We start from the raw sequence: 9158 nt of genomic DNA on the forward strand, positions 1-9158 counted from the left end.
CATTGACACCACCATCATCTTCCCGCTAGGTGGCCATGTATGGCACCTCAGTGCCGCTTCATGTGGAACAACGGATGATAATGACAGAGCCACCTTGTAAAACAAACACAATTCCCATAGATTCTCTTCTGCCCACCGCAATACCAGCAGTTCGTTTATCTGTTCTGGGTTTTTGTTTTTTGTTTTTTTTGTTTTTTTTTTTTCATGCAATTGCCAAATTCTACCCTCGATTGTGTTTCCCTCCAAAAACTAAGAGAACCCTGGGTATCTGAGATCTCCAGCAGGGGAAATTACACCCTGCCATCTTGCCCACAGTATATATTCCCTGATGAAGGAGGCTTCCCTCCTCTGAGATCCCTGCACCTGGCAGATTACCAAGGGGGAAAGAACCGGCCTAAATAAAATAGACCGATTTAGGAAAACTCTATGGTTAATCAGATAACTGGTATCAGAAACATGCAGATATCAAAACATTCCATGAGCAGAAACATTGTCATTCATAAAAGCACAGGGTCTGTCATTCATGATGACTTATTAGAAAATACAACTTCAGAAGCATTTGCATCGGATGTTCAATTACAGAAGAAGCCAGGCACTAGCCTCGCCCCAGACCCAGTTCTCATGAGGTTTTAGACTTCTCCTTTAATAGTGACTGACAACACAATGGGGCTTAGAAAAAAGCCATCTGTATTTGGACTTCCCTGACAATTGAGACAAAGTCATTCACGTCTAGATATTTATCACACTTATTCTAGGCGGAAAAACATGTATGTCCAATGTAAACATCAAAGTAGTTGGGGCTGGAGAGACGGTGCAAAGGTTAAGAGCACTTGCTGCTCTTGCAGAGGACCTCAGTTGGTTCCCAGTATTTACATGAGATGGGCTTACAGTTGTGTACAACCCCAACTCCAGGGGATCCATGGGCACCCACACTGGCCTCCATGGGCACAGGGCATACCTGTGGTACACATACATACTTGTAGTCATTCACACGGTCACATATAATAACAGCAAATAAATCATTTTTCAAAATGAAAGTAGTTTCATTTCTAGTTTATTCATAATGCTTTTATGCTAGGCTTTGACGTTTATTCTAAAAGGGTTTTGACATCGGTTTAAGTATAGATAGTAAGAGGAGGAGAGGGAGATACACAAGAGGATGACAGTGCACCCAAGTCCGTGTGGGCTTCTACAGTGCCACTTTCTAGGTGCTGTTAATGGGAATGTCTTGATAATCAAAACATGTAAAATGAGAACAGAGGGGCTGGAGAGATGACTCAGAGGCTAAGAGCTCACTCAGACTGCTCTTCCAAAGGACATGAGTTCGGTTCCCAGCACCCATGTTGGATCTGTTACTCCAGCGCCAGGATCCAGAATCCTGGCCTCTGTAAGCACCTGCACATGCATGTAGACACACACAAAGAAAATAAAATCTAAGACAAAAAAAGATAAACAGGACAAAAAGGCAGGTTTAAGGTTTTTTAAAGATGATGAGTGGTGTAGGAGTGAGATCGGGCCATCCCTGAAGAACTGTTGTAAATCTTGGCATCTTTCTTAGTTGCTCCATTGGGTTCATGCTATTTATACCAATTTCAATATTCTGAAAAGTCTTTTTTTCCCCACCGTCTACTTGGATTGTTTCTTTCTGAGTTTTGGGCATATTTTCCATATTGACCACACACTACATGGTTTGCAAGTAGTGTCTTGCCTTTCCTCTTCTTAGTTATTTTTACAAAATAAAAAGGTTAATTTTGACAAAATCCAATATGCCTACTTGGTTTTATTGAGGATTGTGCTGTGGCGTGGATGCTTGAGAATGTGTCTCCTGAATCTCCTATGATTTTTTTTTTTCTGAAAGTTTCCCATCTTACATTTAAATCCATGAAACATTTTGAGGTACTTTTAGAGTTTATGTTGCTGGCCTTTGCATGTTCGAGTTGTTGAAATGACTGTCCTTGAACTACTTTCACACTTTGTCAGAATCAGTCAGACATATGATTGTGGGCTTATTTTGGGATCTTCTTTTCTATTCTACGATGTGATCTACCTGTTTATTCCCCTGTGACTACCATGGTATCTTGATTACTGAACCTTTACAGTAAGTTGTGAAGTTGTGTGATTCGAGTCCTCCAGCCTTACCTTCTTCAAAGCTGATGTCGTTGATTAAATTGTATGGCCAGGTGGTTGTTGTTAGTTTTTGCTCTTTTGGGGGGGCCTGCCACCCAGCTCCAAAATAAATCACACACAGAGGCTTATTCTTAATTATGAAATCCCGGCCTTAGCTTGCCTTGTTTCTTGCCTGCTTTCCATAACTTATCTCATCTATCTTTTGCTTTTGGGCTTTTATCATTCTCTGTTTCTGTGTACCTTTTATTATTTCTTACTCTGTGGCTTGCTGTGTAGCTGAGTGACTGGCCCCTGGAGTCCTCCTCTTTCCTCTCTCATTCCTTCTTCCTTTTCTACTAGATTTCTCCTTCTATATATATTATCTCTACCTGCCAGCCCCACCTATCCTTTCTCCTGCCTTGCCATTGGCCATTCAGCTCTTTATTAGATCATCAGGTCTTTTAGACAGGCACAGTAACACAGCTTCACAGAGTTAAACAAATGCAACATAAACAAAAGTAACACACCTTAAGATAATATTCCCCGACGCCAGGTATTTTCATCTGCTCACATTTCTGTTCTGCTTTACTCTGGGGGAGGCAACTCTTCCATACGGTCTTCCTTTTCTCATCGAAGCCCTTGCACATGTTGCTGGGTTTGTTCCAGACTGTCCTCCAAACACTGCAGGAGAGGTCCGCTGACTGCTGACATCTGACTGTACAAATGCTAGGTGATCACAGAGCCGCTGTGGATCTTGGCTACTGAGTCCAGATGTGTAAGGCTGAGTCCTCCTATATACGTCCTAGTCTTCCTGACCCAGGATACCCAGCTGCTCAAGTATTCAAGACATACTTTCCCAATGAGGTACAATATGGATTGGGATTTCAGTTCTCTCATACTCTGACCTCTTTTGGGTTTGTATGGATTAGAAACAAGTGTAGAGTACCCGACCGGTCTTTGTGGTTTTTGTCCTCTTTTAAACAACAACAACAACAACAGAAAGCATGTCCCACAAAGCCTTGATCCGTCATCTGGTACATGGCTTGTGTATGAACATCAACACAGCAGGACCAAATCGTTACATGAGGGTGGGAACGATACCGGCCAGCGACTCTCGTGGGATGACCTGTTAGTTCTGCCAACTCTCCTGCCTCTGTTGAGGCTGCAGACAGCTAGCTGCTCTGGGAAGATTTCTACTCAATCCTTTCTCTTGTCAGAATGATGACAGAGGCATATGAGAAATCCGAATGGCATCTGCCTTGTCCTCAACTGTGTGCACCTCAGTTCCGGTAGATGTAAATCTGGAGTCACCCCCTGTGTCATGATTCAACTCCCCTATACACAGACCCGTCACCTCCCCCTCTTCTGTGCTCAGAGTATGGATGAGACAAACTAGGAAAGCGTCACACTCCAGATGAACAGCCTGCACTGCCTGAACTGCACATACCACCTACACTGCATGCACCACCTGCACTACATGTCTTTGCTGTCTGCACTGCATGCACCACCTGCACTGTATATGCCACCTGCACTGCATACACCACCTGCACTGCATGCACCACCTGCACTGCATGTCTTCACTGTCTGCACTGCATGCACCACCTGCACTGCATGTCTTCACTGTCTGCACTGCATGTACCACCTGCACTGCATATACCACCTGCACTGCATGCACCACCTGCACTGCATATACCACCTGCACTGCATGTCTTCACTGTCTGCACTGCATGCCTTCACTGTCTGCACTGCATGTCTTCACTGTCTGCACTGCATGCCTTCACTGTCTGCACTGCATGTCTTCACTGTCTGCACTGCATGTCTTCACTGTCTGCACTGCATGCAACACCTGCACTGCATGTCTTTGCTGTCTGCACTGCCTGCAGCAACTGTACCCACCTGCACCGCCTGTACCCACCTGCACCAGCTGTACCTACCTGTACCAGCTGTACCCACCTGCACCGACTGTACCCACCTGTACTACCTGTACCCACCTGCACCGACTGTACCCACTTGCACCAACTGTGCCCACCTGCACCGACTGTACCCACCTGTGCCCACCTGCACCACCTGTGCCCACCTGTACTTCATGCACCGACTGTACCCACCTGTGCCCACCTGCACTGCCTGTGCCTACCTGCACTGCCTGTGCCCACCTGCACTGCCTGTGCCCACCTGCACTGCCTGTGCCCACCTGCACTGCCTGTGCCCACCTGCACCGCCTGTGCCCACCTGCACTTCATGCAACAACTGTACCCACCTGTGCCCACCTGCACTGGCTGTGCCCACCTGCACTGGCTGTGCCCACCTGCACCGCCTGTGCCCACCTGCACTTCATGCAACAACTGTACCCACCTGTGCCCACCTGCACTGGCTGTGCCCACCTGCACCGCCTGTGCCCACCTGCACTTCATGCACCGCCCTCACCACCTGCACCACCTGCTCTGCTGTCTTAGGGGGCTCCACTCACATCCTCCTTGGGCCCATTGCAGCCTGGCCAACCTGGTGCTCAGACCCAGCCTTCCCAGCCAGGCACTCAGAGCTCCACCCAGGCCTGACCTCAAGGCATGAGTTTAGTTTGGAAATCTAAAACATAATTTGAAAAGGTGATTAGGCTAGCACTCCATGTCTAAAAACTGTATTTCTATCTGAAAGAAATGTTTATGGCTGGTAAAGACAACATGTTTTATAGGAAACATGTACTATCAAGAAAAACGTGCATTTTGACCTTCCATTTCTGACAACAGAGCACATGAGCTCTCAAAAAGGTCATGATTGAATAAGCAATCAAAATTAAATATATATGATGAGCTGGGTGGGACATCCCATAATCCCAGCACTCAGGAGGCAGATGCAGGAAGGTCATGCATGAGTTCGAAGGCCTTCTAGGTTATTCAGGGATTTCAAGGCCACCAATAGATATATTCAGAGACCCTGTCTCAGGAGAGGGGGTAGTGGGATGGAAAGGGGGGACCCCTAGAACTGGCCAAGTGCTTCTAAATGAAATGGGCTTAGGGATCAGACACATATTCTTCCGGAAACACCTAGGAAAGCTAGGGAAAATACAAACATGTCTGCCGGGAAAAGCCATTGCTGAAGCAACAAGAGAAAAGGTAATAAAATTCAGAGGAGAGAAACCTCAAACAAGGATCTGAGCTCCTGTAACCACTTTTCTGTGGGTGTGTGTAGGAGGAATTCATCCTGAGCAGGAGCAAAGGGCTGAAGACACAGCTTTCACCCGAGGAGAGAGCTGCTTCCGTCCGACCCAGACGGAGCAGGCCCCAGCAGTTTTACGTTGCTGGAGAGCCACCGTGGAAGGACCTCCTCATTCATGGATGGTTTTCCCTTGGAGACCGCTACACAAGAAGGAGGAACACAAACCCCAGCTGAGGAGCAGAGTGAAGCTTGTGGCCGCCTCACAGAAATGAAAGACGAAATGGGAAACGAACCCCTGTCGGCACGCGTCAGCCCTCAGATGAAAGCCCCAGAGCACGGTCAACAGAAGAGAAGTGACCCGAAAGTAAAATGAACTACGCCAAGAGGGTAGCCCAGACTCCAGCCATGTTTTCTCATTGAACAAAAGTGGTCAACCACCAGCGTAGCTGTTTAGCCAGGGAAATAATGAACCTTCCCTGGTGGGAGATAGCATCCTCTAGGGGCTAACATTCAGTAAACAGTATCCACCATTTGGTTAAAAAGTATAAGGGATGAGAGCTGGAGAGATGGCCGAGCAATGAAAAGAACTGGCCATTCTTCCAGAAGAATTGAGTTCAGTTCGTAGTACCCATGCTAGGCGGCTCACAGACATCCCTAACTCCAGCTCTGAGGAGGCTGACACCTCTCTCCTCACTCACACTCACACTCACACTCACACTCACACTCACATGCTCATTCCCACACACACACCAAACTTAGAAATAAATCTTTGAAACAATGTTTTAAATCTATCAGTAACATATTCTGCTAATTCATTTCTCAGAAAAATGAATGAGGTTAGAAGACAATGGATTGCCTGTTAAATGCTGAAGACAACAGTTGCCCACCTAGGATTATTATGTAACACATTGTTCAAGTGGCCCGAAACTGTTTCCAGTCAAAATCACCTCACTCATTCTGTAATTCTGACCTCTGTTTGTGAGCTGAATAATGTCCTCTGAAGACACATCCTAACCACTGGAGTCTCTGACTGTGTCACAGTATATGGAAAGTGAGATATTGTGGAATATTATTTTAAGATGTGTTACATTTGTTTATGCTGTGGAACATTTGCTTTAATAATGCAAAGATGTGTTGCATTCTTTTATGTTGTATTTGTTTAACTCTGTGAAGCTGTGTTACTGTGCCTGTCTAAAACACCTGATGGTCTAATAAAGAGCTGAACGGCCAATAGCGAGGCAGGAAAATAGATAGGTGGGCCTGGCAGGCAGAGGGAATAAATAGAAGGAGAAATCTGGGAGAAGAAAGAGCAAGAAAAGGAGGAGAGGAGGATCCTAGGGGCCAGCCACTCAGACAGCCATGGAGTAAAAGTGAAAGTAAGATTTACAGAAATGAGAGAAAGGTAAAAGCCCAGAGGCAAAAGGCAAATGGGATAATTTAAAGTTAAGAAAAGCTGACAAGAAACAAGCCAAGCTAAGGCCAGGCATTTATAAGTAATAATAAGACTTTGTGTGTGATTTATTTTGGAACTGGGTAGCAGGCCCCCAAATAGCTAAGAGAAAAAAAAAACAACAACAGGGAGACTTTAAAGGGGACTTTATTAAGATTACTAATCAACTGCTCTTAAGGAAATTTTCAGGATTTATCTGAATGGACCCAAAGTAACATCCTGTCTTCCCACTGAAAGCAGAAGAAAGGTAGCAAAAGAGGGAGTTGGAAGAGAGTGGAAAGGGTTTGATACATCTGCTGGGCATGGTGGCTCACATCCTTAATCCCAGCACCAGGAGGCAGAGATAAGGAGATCTCTGTGAGTTCAAGGCCAGCTTGGTCTACACAGTGAATTCCAACACAGTCAAGTCTACATGGTGAGACCCTGTCTCAAAAGAAAAATAGAAAAATTCTGATGGATTGTTGCAGCCCTGAACATGTGAAGCCCATGTCCAAGAACCAGAGAAAAGGCTCTGGTGTCTAAGGAGGTCCCAAAAGACAGCCAGCAGGAACATAAAATCTTTGTCTTATGTCTGAGAATGGGGGTGAACATGAGAATCTGGTGAACATGGAGACTAACACTGTGAGACAAAACCAAGAGTGCCCAGGCCACAGGCAGGAGGATACTTCTGAATGTTCTAAGGCAAAAGAGCCAAGGAATCAACTGATTCTAACTTCGAATCTTAATAGACAGGCTATTTTTCCAAATAGAAAGATAAGCTGTAGGGATCAGGACTATATTGCCAGCAGATGAAAAGACATGCTGCTTGATGGAGAAAAATTGAAAGCTCAGAGACAAATGCTTTGACCAACAACCAACTATTTGTGATAAAAATGCCAACAAAATAGAGCGAGCAAGAAGTCATCCTTTGAATGAGTAGTGCTGGAACAGCTGGGTGTGCGCAAGCCAGACTGCCTCACATGTATGGAAAGACGAATGCAGTTGATCCTAACCAAATGGTAGTACCAAAACATTAACATTCTTAAAAGAATGGTTAGGGTAAGCCTTCCCAGTCTCAGACATTTCACTGTGAACATACGCAAGAGGAGAAAAATAGGAACTAAGAGTGATGCTCTAAAACTTTTGCTAGTCAAAGACACTTTCCAGCCATGTGTACATGCCTGCGATCCCAGCACTAGCCAGACTGACACAGGAAGATCCGGGATCCCAAGGCTGTAAAATTATAACCTGTCTTAGTTAGGGTTCCTATTGCTGTGACGAAAACACCACAACCGAGGAGGAAAGGGTTTATTTGGCTTACACTTCCAGATTATAGTCCATCATCAGAGGAAGTCAGGACGGGAACTTAAGCAGGACAGGATCCTGGAGGCAGGAGCTGATGCAGAGGCCATAGAAGAGTGCTGCTTACTGGCTTTGTTTTCCCCTGGCTTGCTCAGTCTGCTTTCTTATAGAACCCAGGACCACCAGCCCAAGGATGGTACCACTCAACATGGGCTGGGTCCTCGCCCATTGATCACTACTTGAGAACATGCCTTACAGCTGGATCTCATGGAGGCATTTCCTCAACTGAGGCTCCTTCCTCTCTGATGATTCCAGCTTGTGTCAAGTTGACACACAAAACCAGCCAGTACATCATCCAACTACTCGGGGGATGTACGTTCAAATTATATACCTGATGAGGAACTTATATCCAGAATATATGAAGAGTTCTGTTGGAGCCCATCTGGGTTTCCTGGCGGCTTTGCCCAGCAGGTCTGCATAAAGAGGATGATTGGATCACAGGCCTGAGTATCAGGTGTTTGGAAGGGTCTACACTTGGCTGTATCTCACAAGGGGGAGGTCTTTGCTCCTCCCCTGGGCATTATGATAAGGCCCTTTGAAATAAAGTTCTGGGCTGGTGGGTTTGTACCCAGGCCCTCCCGAGGCTGTCCTGTGTTTTCTGTCTTTCCTCTCATCATCTAGGTATCTCTTTCTAGCTACTATTTCTCACTTCTCCCTACTCAAGAGTACCCTGGGTCATAAAAGTGGCGGCTGGTCCATCACAGAACTCCCAGAATTCCATGGTTCAAACACAACTAACCTATATGACAAATCAAAATCAAGACAATAACGAAAACATGTTTGCAGAACACGTATTAACAGTTGGTGGGCTTGCCGGGTGGTGGTGGCGCACGCCTTTAATCCCAGCACTCGGGAGGCAGAGCCAGGCAGAGCTCTGAGTTTGAGGCCAGCCTGGGCTACAGAGCGAGATCCAGGAAAGGCACCAAAACTACACAAAGAAACCCTGTCTCTAAAAATAAAAAAAATAAAAAACCCAAAAAACGGTAGACTTGACTGAAGCTTGTGGCTCTTTAGACACATCCAGTGGCTCTCCATTTGTCCTGTAGTGTCACTTGTGGGGCCGCACAAGATGTTAGGTTCACACATGGGTGGCTGCTCGAGGTTCTGC

General features: G+C 45.9%; 1 pseudogene; it reads right to left on the reverse strand.

Moving 5' to 3' along the window:
- Positions 1-2691: 2691 nt before the first annotated feature.
- On the reverse strand, positions 2692-3679 carry LOC131894711 (lys-63-specific deubiquitinase BRCC36-like; annotated as a pseudogene).
- Positions 3680-9158: the final 5479 nt, after the last annotated feature.

The sequence above is a fragment of the Peromyscus eremicus genome, chromosome 17 (genome assembly GCF_949786415.1).
Source record: "Peromyscus eremicus chromosome 17, PerEre_H2_v1, whole genome shotgun sequence".
Lineage (NCBI taxonomy): Eukaryota > Metazoa > Chordata > Mammalia > Rodentia > Cricetidae > Peromyscus > Peromyscus eremicus.